Here is an 8,502-nt window from a genome sequence, read left to right as displayed (position 1 = left end):
TTACTCCACCTGCACATATTTGTCCTCAGGTTCATGTTGGCTGATTATAAAAAGAGGAGATGAAGTCAGAGAACATCACTTTCTTTCACTGCAGTGGACGACTTACAAGCAAAGAAATACTATGTAAGTAACCCTAATATTAAATATATATCTGACATCTACATGTGAATTTAAGATGAATTGATAGATTTATTTCTGGAAATGATCTTTTGGCAACATATGGTGTAATTTAGGCAGCAATTTGTTGTGTTGGGTTGTGTTTATCTTAAAGTTCTGAAGGTTTTTTTATGCTTCTGTTTTTGTTTTGTTTTTTGCTATTACCCTTGATAAATAATATATGACACATTCACACACACACACAGGTAGATAGATAGATAGATAGATAGATAGATAGATAGATAGATAGATAGATAGATAGATAGATAGATAGATAGATTTAATGGGTTAGTGATTATATGTCAATATTGGAGTTGATTAACACTATAAACATGAAGTGGTGACTTTTGCTCTGATTTACAGTCAGGAACAATGAGGTCATGATAGTCAGAGCCTTTCCTTCATGATTTCTTAATTTCTTCTTGTTGCTTTTGCGTGTACAAGCACCTCGTTGAGAGATGTGGACTATCACAAAGACAGTACTATAGAAAAAAAATCTATATTTTAAATTATGTAATTGAATAGGAACTTTTTTATATTATGAGTTTTAGATCTCAAACTTCTTTTCAAGATAACTTTAGAAAGCTTAATTAAGGCAATTGTAGGAATAATGCTTTCTTTAAATCATAATAACCCCAGTGAATTTTTATTTTCAGAGACAGGAGCAGAAAAACAGCATCACCATGATCGCCAAGATGTTTGTCATCGTTCTTCTTGTTGTTGGTAGGAAAAAAATTAATTTGTCAAAGAATTTCCTATTCATAAAGATGTGGTTAATGTGATGAAATATGAAAATGATGTAAGATTCTCTACACAGCCTGCTGCAACGCAGCGACAACAACCACATCTGCAGCGACAACAACAACAGCTGTTCCAACAACAACCACAGCTGCACCAACAACAACCACAGCTGCTCCAACAACAACCACAGCTGCACCGACAACAACTACAGCTGTTCCAACAACAACCACAGCTGCAGCAAAAACAACTACAGCTGCACCGACAACAACTACAGCTGCGACAACAACAACCACATCTGCTCCAACAACAATCACAGCTGCCCCAACAACAACCACAGCTGCTCCAACAACAACCACAGCTGCACCGACAACAACTACAGCTGCGACAACAACAACCACATCTGCTCCAACAACAATCACAGCTGCCCCAACAACAACCACAGCTGCTCCAACAACAACCACAGCTGCACCAACAACAACCACAGCTGCTCCAACGACAACCACAGTTGTAGCGACAACAACCACATCTGCAGTGACAACAACCACAGCTGTTCCAACAACAACCACAACTGCAGCGACAACAACCACAGCTGCTCCAACAACCACAGCTGCTCCAACAACCACAGCTGTTCCAACAACCACAGCTGCTCCAACAACCACAGCTGTTCCAACAACAACCACAGCTACAGGGACAACAACCACAGCTGCTCCAACAACAACCACAGCTGCTCCAACAACAACTACAGTTGCAGCGACAACAACTACAGCTGTTCCAACAACAACCACAGCTGGTCCAACAACAACCACAGCTGCTCCAACAACAACTACAGTTGCAGCGACAACAACTACAGCTGTTCCAACAACAACCACAGCTACAGGGACAAAAACCACAGCTGCTCCAACAACAACCACAGCTGCAGCGACAACAACTACAGCTGCTCCAACAACAACCACAGCTGCACCGACAACAACTACAGCTGTTCCAACAACAACCACAGCTGCAGCAAAAACAACTACAGCTGCACCGACAACAACTACAGCTGCGACAACAACAACCACAACTGCAGCGACAACAACCACAGCTGCTCCAACAACAACCACAGCTGCACCAACAACAACTACAGCTGCGACAACAACAACCACAACTGCAGCGACAACAACCACAGCTGCTCCAACAACAACCACAGTTGTAGCGACAACAACCACATCTGCAGTGACAACAACCACAGCTGTTCCAACAACAACCACAGCTGCAGGGACAACAACCACAGCTGCTCCTACAACAACCACAGTTGTAGCGACAACAACCACATCTGCAGTGACAACAACCACAGCTGTTCCAACAACAACCACAACTGCAGCGACAACAACCACAGCTGCTCCAACAACCACAGCTGTTCCAACAACCACAGCTGCTCCAACAACCACAGCTGCTCCAACAACCACAGCTGTTCCAACAACAACCACAGCTGCAGCGACAACAACTACAGCTGTTCCAACAACAATCACAACTGCAGCAACAACAACCACAGCTGCTCCAACAACAATCACAACTGCAGCAACAACAACCACAGCTGCTCCAACAACAATCACAACTGCAGCGACAACAACTACAGCTGCTTCAACAACAACCACAACCGCAGCAACAACAACAACAACACCAGCAACAACAACCACAACTGTTCCAACAACAACCAAAACTGCCGCGACAGCAACAACCACCTCCTCTGCTATTCTCAACAACATCAGCTTCCTTACAGTAGTTCTGGCTCTGTCGTCACATGTACTCAGATCATGTTTTTAACATTTCTTAAGTTCACATCCTCCAAATGAAGCAACAAACTGAAGTACCTGTGACCATTTGAAATGTTTAAGTAACCAAATGTTTAATCATATATTTATTCTTATTTATTATGGTTTTATTTATTTATTTATATCTATCAGAGAGAAGTTGTTAAATGTTTTCCTGATGTTTGTGTGTTCCAAACTTGTGTGATCAGAGGACTGATATTAAAAATATAGTGATGTCTACAATCTCAACACTGAGCTTATCATAAATAAAGTCTTTTTGCACTGATTAATAAGTGTCTCCTGACTTTTTAAAGATGAGAATAATTTCTCATAATAATAATTTCTCTACAATAGTCAGTGTTAATACTGAGTTATATTCAGCTTTGTTTATATTTCTGCAAATCACAATAGTTATTTCATCATGTTTCCTGTTGTAAATTAAAGACCCTGCAGTATTTGGAAGATGAGATGAGACGAGATGAGATGCCTTTATTAGTCCCACGAGTGGGAAATTTCAACCTTGAAGCAGAGTCGATTATGAGCTCCCGAAGCTCCTTCTGTGGGGCGAATGCCGCTGGATCCATAACCTGGCGGGTCAATACTGTCACGGCAAATGGGATGAGCCGTGTGGAGAAAAATAAAGGAGGATCCAATTGTAGGCACTCGTGGAGGTGCGAAGGACGTTTATTGTAAAAAATAAAACACAAGTGGAAAACGGCAAACGGAACTAAAGATAATCTGAACTGGGAAAACTAAACTACTAGACATGAACACGAACATGGAGGAGGTTGAGCAGAGGCATATGACGGTAGACAGCAGGGAGAACACGTGGATGAAACACGGTAGATTCACAGACAGACCAGCGACTACAACATAAGAAGACATGACTTAAATACACACAGAAGAACACAAGGAGATTACACACAGGTGGGGAACACAGCTGGAAGTAATTGACGAGATGAGACAAGGGAGGCAAAACTGAATACACTCACATAAAACACGGACCTTCACAATAAAACAGGAAACAGGAAATAACAACACAAAGACGCAGACTAGACACTGAACTAAACATGCAGAAAAATGAGGGCATCGAAACTGAACCTAAGAACTGACCCCTCAACCAGAATGACCTGAAACATAGAATTCTAATAATAATCAACAAAGCACAACAAGAGAATCAGAAAATAATCCATAATACAAAATCAAACCAAAACATCTCAAAATACTGTGTCAAAACTGACCCAGAACCATGACAATTAGTATCCACTCCAGCATCCATTCAGTCTTTATATATGGATTTAATAACGGCTGTTCTAGTGTGTGAGGTGTGTTCACAATGTCACACAGACAATACAAGGCTCAACATGACGACCTGTCCTGAAGATTAAAGTCACGTAAGGTAGAGTTCATTTGAAAAGTAAAATAAATTAAAGCTGCCAGCAGTGATGATGGGGAACTTGCACATCAGCGCACGTTGAAGTGTGCTGCAGTTGAAGTAGGCTGGTGGTCACTTCCTGTCCCGGGAAGACATCGTCTGATATGTCATGTAGTTGTGTGTCCTTTGAAATCCACAACAGAAATCTCACGTACATCGCCTGTTGCTTATTTAATGCTACCAGCAAAGAATCAAGACTTTTCATGAAAACTGAAAAGCTCTGAGCATTAACATCAAGAAGTCACCAAAGATCATGCTACTCCAATTCAGTCTCTAGCAGTTCATTAGAATACAAGGTTTGACTATAGTGAAAACACCACCAAAATTACACTTGACCCAAACATTGACTTGTTGTTGGGTTTACGGCAGCGAGGTCAAACTCATTTTACATCTCCAAACACACTCACCTCATTTTGAGTCTATGTGGGCCAGACCAGTGAAACTCTCCTTTCTGTTAGTGCACAGAAGTTTGACAACACATTTTATCCCTGAGATATCTTAAATAACAAATGAAACAACAACCAGCAGCGAGCAGCAGGGACAATATCCCCGCCTATCCTGGGTAACGCACCTGCCCCCAAGATCCTACGTGTATGTTGCTATGTCAAGAGATGTAATGGCTATAGCGTAATTAAAAAGGAGCAACAAATGGCCGCACAGCACAGCCAGCTAAGATAAAATCAGATAGAAAAGATAGATCTTTATTGTCACTGTTACAACAACAATGAAAGGCAGTTTGGCATCTCTCCATTAGCAGTATGTAGATTCTTTACATTAAAATTACTTTAGAATAAAAGATAAAAGACACACAGCTATATACATTTGTATACAAGTTATATATGCTGTAAGGTGCCATATAAAGGCACCCCCCCCCCAAGACCCTGCCTGTGTGAATAATGTGTTGTCACAGGAAGCCTCGAGAGGAGAAGGCATGGGATGGCCAGGAGGTAGAGGACTACCCTCAGAAAGAGAGCGCTAGTAAGCACCCCTATTTCCTAAATCCTACCACAGGGAGAGTGGAGCACTCCCTGGCTACCTGTTGGACTTCCCAAGACTACACACAGATCCCAGGCTGGTGTAAGTTTGAGATAAGTCCCTGCAAACATCCACCCAAACTGTATCAACTGCACCCCATCCTCCCTCACCCCCTTGTGGCCCAACGGGCACTCAGGAGCCCCAGAGACAGACCGGATGTGGGTCAAGACGTGTTATTATTTGTGTTGTAGATGCCTCAGTTGAAGATCTAGGGACTTTTTCCAGTTCATAATGTACATACGTGTGTGTTGTGATATTAGTTTTGTTGTGTTGTTGCCTAACAGAATCTCCATTTTCCTACATCATGTTGTATCACAACATAGAAATGCATCATCACAGAACTGAAGGTCACACAGGACAGGTTTTCGTGTGACGTGTTGTCTCCTGTTTGACGGATATGTGGCATTCCTCAGTGAAGGCTCAACCATCTCAAGTACATTCTGGGAAATGCTTTAAGCTGTTTTTGGACCTCAGTACAGAAACAATGAATGTTAATTCTCAACATCTGTTAACGCACAGGAGACTAAACTATGAGGTGTGGCTGCAAGTTTATGCAACTAGAAGCAGCTTCAATAACCACACCTCTTATGACTGATTGTGCGACAGAGAAAGGCCGGGATCAAACCTGCTCAGCTATATTTTATAAACTGCTGTGTGTGCTGCTGTTCATATGCATATCTCCAAAGAACTAAAAGAAAATCCATGTGTTGGAATAACTTCAGAATAAATTAATGAACAAATCTGCATCAATTAATTTCCAGAGTTGCACCAGATCAGCAAGATTCATAAAACAAGTTCAACAAAGCAGAAATATGTTGTGTGTATATATATATATATAAATCCCTGACCTGTGTTACAGTATAAGACACTTACTGGGCATCTGTGGTACTATTATTTTAACTGTGTTGATAATATGTGGTTTATTGCAGCTGCACTTTTTTTACTCTTTATCATGCTGCTGTTACAGAAAAAAATAAACCCTCGTGCGATCAATGAAGGATGTGTATATCTAAAGTCTTTACAAATAAACTATTTACATAAAGTGACTGATTCACACTGGTGTTGTTTTAGGCTCAAAGAAATAAAAGTTTACACCTTTAAGGACTGTAAGCATCCTTTACTCTCACTTTTTGATACCTGTGTATATTTGAAGATTTGAAGGTGCAAAAGATGAACCCAGTCAGGTCTGAAAAGTGAACATAATGCTGAAATGCATTAAACCTGCATTTTTAATCATGGCCAGCGGTACTCGGTGGCTATATTCAATTTATTACAGCACAAGTGTGTAAGTGTCTTTTAGTCGGGTCTCACCTTGTGTCTCTGATAACTGAGGAATGACTTCCTGCATTAAGTGTTGCAAGAAGAAAATGAAAGCAAGCTCCCAACTCGCAAGAATGCCTTTAAAACTGACTTCTTATTTCCATTGATGAAAACTTCTTCATTTCAAGTAAATGAACCAGTAATATTTAGAATGTGTGTAAAAGAAAAGACAAAAAAGAGAGAAATCAGAGTTATTTTGATGTGGACGCTGACTGCCCACCGAGCACCACCAACCTGTAAATGTTGATTCTCCGTCTAAATCTAGTCAGCCAGTTGTGAGATTTAGTTAATCCAAAACTAATCACCGAATATTTGTTTTCTTCTGTCAGATTTTATTATCCAAAATGGTCATCTTTTATGGACCACATAGAGTCCTAATGTAGCCATAAAGATACAATCACATAAATGTAGTCATAGTCACACAGAGAAAATGTCGAAGCTCACGTCAAAACATGTCACAAATATGTGTGTGTGTGTGTGTGTGTGTGTGTCTGTGTGTGTGTAAGTGCTAAAATTAAAGTGATGACTGTTTCAGGAGGACAATAGGAGAGAGATGCAGGTAAATAAAAGTTTAGTGCACACACCTTAAACCATGACGATAACTACCATTACTCCACCTGCACATATTTGTCCTCAGGTTCATGTTGGCTGATTATAAAAAGAGGAGATGAAGTCAGAGAACATCACTTTCTTTCACTGCAGTGGACGACTTACAAGCAAAGAAATACTATGTAAGTAACCCTAATATTAAATATATATCTGACATCTACATGTGAATTTAAGATGAATTGATAGATTTATTTCTGGAAATGATCTTTTGGCAACATATGGTGTAATTTAGGCAGCAATTTGTTGTGTTGGGTTGTGTTTATCTTAAAGTTCTGAAGGTTTTTTTATGCTTCTGTTTTTGTTTTGTTTTTTGCTATTACCCTTGATAAATAATATATGACACATTCACACACACACACAGGTAGATAGATAGATAGATAGATAGATAGATAGATAGATAGATAGATAGATAGATAGATAGATAGATAGATAGATAGATAGATAGATAGATTTAATGGGTGAGTGATTGTATTGGAGTTGATTAACACTATAAACATCAAGTGTTTTCTTATGCTCTGATTTACAGTCAGGAACAATGAGGTCATCATAGTCAGAGCCTTTCCTTCATGATTTCTTAATTTCTTCTTGTTGCTTTTGCGTGTACAAGCACCTCGTTGAGAGATGTGGACTATCACAAAGACAGTACTATAGAAAAAAAATCTATATTTTAAATTATGAAATTGAATAGGAACTTTTTTATATTATGGGTTTTAGATCTCAAACTTCTTTTCAAGATAACTTTAGAAAGCTTAATTAAGGCAATTGTAGGAATAATGCTTTCTTTAAATCATAATAACCACAGTGAATTTTTATTTTCAGAGACAGGAGCAGAAAAACAGCATCACCATGATCGCCAAGATGTTTGTCATCGTTCTTCTTGTTGTTGGTAGGAAAAAAATTAATTTGTCAAAGAATTTCCTATTCATAAAGATGTGGTTAATGTGATGAAATATGAAAATGATGTAAGATTCTCTACACAGCCTGCTGCAACGCAGCGACAACAACCACATCTGCAGCGACAACAACCACAGCTGCTCCAACAACAACCACAACTGCAGCAACAACAACCACATCTGCAGCGACAACAACCACATCTACAGCGACAACAACAACAGCTGTTCCAACAACAACCACAGCTACAGGGACAAAAACCACAGCTGCTCCAACAACAACCACAGCTGCAGCGACAACAACTACAGCTGCTCCAACAACAACCACAGCTGCACCGACAACAACTACAGCTGTTCCAACAACAACCACAGCTGCAGCAAAAACAACTACAGCTGCTCCAACAACAACCACAGCTGCACCGACAACAACTACAGCTGCGACAACAACAACCACAGCTGCTCCAACAACAACTACAGTTGCAGCGACAACAACTACAGCTGTTCCAACAACAACCACATCTGCTCC

The 8,502-nt window shown here is 40.1% G+C and overlaps 2 long non-coding RNA genes across 2 annotated transcripts; both read left to right on the top strand.

Annotated features, from left to right (window-relative positions):
- Positions 1-52: 52 nt before the first annotated feature.
- Positions 53-1,086, top strand: LOC309698780. The gene is made up of 3 exons (XR_014274179.1): positions 53-123; positions 813-879; positions 974-1,086. It is a non-coding gene; the product is annotated as an uncharacterized lncRNA (long non-coding RNA).
- Positions 1,087-7,137: 6,051 nt separating this feature from the next.
- Positions 7,138-8,502, top strand: LOC309698196. Its single transcript, XR_014274026.1, has 3 exons — positions 7,138-7,208; positions 7,906-7,972; positions 8,067-8,502. It is a non-coding gene; the product is annotated as an uncharacterized lncRNA (long non-coding RNA).

The sequence above is a fragment of the Aulonocara stuartgranti genome (assembly GCF_965226115.1).
Source record: "Aulonocara stuartgranti genome assembly, chromosome: 22".
NCBI classification, from domain to species: domain Eukaryota; kingdom Metazoa; phylum Chordata; class Actinopteri; order Cichliformes; family Cichlidae; genus Aulonocara; species Aulonocara stuartgranti.
The sequence above is the reverse complement of the archived record's forward strand: the minus strand, read 5'-3'. Positions and strand labels throughout refer to the sequence as shown.